This window comes from Austrofundulus limnaeus, unplaced genomic scaffold (genome assembly GCF_001266775.1).
Source record: "Austrofundulus limnaeus strain Quisiro unplaced genomic scaffold, Austrofundulus_limnaeus-1.0 Scaffold435, whole genome shotgun sequence".
Lineage (NCBI taxonomy): Eukaryota > Metazoa > Chordata > Actinopteri > Cyprinodontiformes > Rivulidae > Austrofundulus > Austrofundulus limnaeus.
The window spans coordinates 246149-248137 of NW_013952837.1; the positions used below are offsets into that span (position 1 = coordinate 246149).

General features: G+C 41.0%; 1 long non-coding RNA gene across 1 annotated transcript in view; it reads left to right on the forward strand.

The window, feature by feature from the left end:
• Window positions 1–1989, forward strand: part of LOC106529306 (uncharacterized) — a 19161-nt gene that overhangs the window by 1642 nt on the left and 15530 nt on the right. The gene's annotated exons all lie outside the window — the stretch shown is intronic.

Genomic DNA, 1989 nt, shown 5'->3' on the forward strand with positions numbered 1-1989 from the left:
AAAGAAAGAAAGAAAGAAAGAAAGAAAGAAAGAAAGAAAGAAAGAAAGAAAGAAAGAAAGAAAGAAAGATAGTCCAAGCAAAAACAACAGAAAATAAAACGATAATGAATTATTCACTTAAAAATAAAAGGTTAAAAAAAACGTCGGTCCAAACTATGCCATCGGTGCCGTCAGAGAACTGGTTTCATTTTGGTTCATTTAAACCCATCTGTATTCTTACTGCATTTTTTTGGTTTTGAATACAGCAACATTATATTATTAAGAGTTACAAGAAGCACAAACAATAAAATCCTTCTGAAAGAGGCTCAGAGTTCATAAAGCTGATCCCAATGTAAGAAATTTTAGCCGAGATTTTTTTCTTTTTTTTTTTTTGGTATCAAAGTGTGGAAATACTCCTTTTTCCTGTGTTGGACCACACCATACCTAACTGTACATACAAAGGCTTAAAAACTGAACTTCACATTTTGGATTTCTTGGTTGTGATGGATTTTGGTTTTGTGTAGAAAACAAAACAAAACAAAATTAAAGGCCTAGCATTCCTTAAAAGATTACATAGCGCTCGCCGCCTTTCACGCCAGAGTTTAAGCTCATCTGTTGTGGAGAAATGTCAGAGCTGAAGCCGTTTCGGTCAAACCTTGAAAAGAAAATGCAATATGACAAGATGTCAGGCTCAGAGTAAGTGTCGTGAGTGACTCTCAGCTACTACCACACCAAAGTTTAGCTCAATATCATAAAAGTGACTGAGTTACAATCATTGTTGTGTGTTTTGACAGTTGGCTGCAGCAGCCATCTTTAATTAGGTTTACTCCAAAGAATAATGAGTTGCAGATGTACATACAATGAATTTCCTGAATGTTTCAATAAAATCCATTTAGTGGTTCATGAGATGTGTTGGTAAACTGACACACACACACTGGCAGAAACATTATGACCCTTCCACCTTCGCCTTTGTGCGGCGGGTGATAATGACTGAAGAAATGAACATTTCTGGATTGGAAACTTTCTGTCTGAGGCTCTCAGGCGGAACAAACCCACAATATTTAAAATGACAAATTGTGTTCTTTTGAGTTTTGACATGAATGTATTTTGGTACATGTGCATGAATTCCAACACAACACATGCTAAATGTTTACATCCCAACAATGACACTCATCCCACATAGCAAAATTTGTTTGGCCCAGTCCTGGCCCACGCAGTTTACTGACACAGCCTAGATCCTGCGAAGGACGGCCCTGTGGTGGCCCAAGTGCGGTTTGCCAGAGGTGGTCCATGCATGGACCAGCACCACATAAACCAAACCACAACTGGGCCAGTTGTGTCAGTGACAGATTTGGGTCACATAAACCAAACCACAATGGGCCAGTAGTGGCAATAACAGATTTGGGCCACATAAACCAAACCACAACCAGGTCAGTTACGACACTGTCAGATTTGGGCCACATAAAACAAACAACTGGGCCAGGGTGTGGCATTGTCAGGTCTGAGCCACATAAACTAAACCACAATGAGCCAGTTGTGGCATTAACAGATTTGGGCCACATAAACCAAACAATTAGGCCAGTTGTGGTATTGTCAGATCTGAGCCACATAAATCAAACAACTGGGCCAGTTGCGGCATTGTCAGATCTGAGCCACATAAACCAAACAATTGGGCCAGTTGTGGCACTGTCAGATTTGGGCCACATAAGCCAAACAACTGGGCCAGTTGTGGCATTGTCAGATCTGAGCCACATAAACCAAATGACTGGGCCAGTTGTGGCACTGTCAGATTTGGTCTACATAAACCAAACCACAACCAGGTCAGTTGTAGCACTGTCAGATTTGGGCCACATAAACCAAACAACTGGGCCAGTTGTGGCACTGTCAGATTTGGTCTACATAAACCAAACCACAACCAGGTCAGTTGTAGCACTGTCAGATTTGGGCCACATAAACCAAACAACTGGGCCAGTTGTGGCACTGTCAGATTTGGTCTACATAAACCAAACC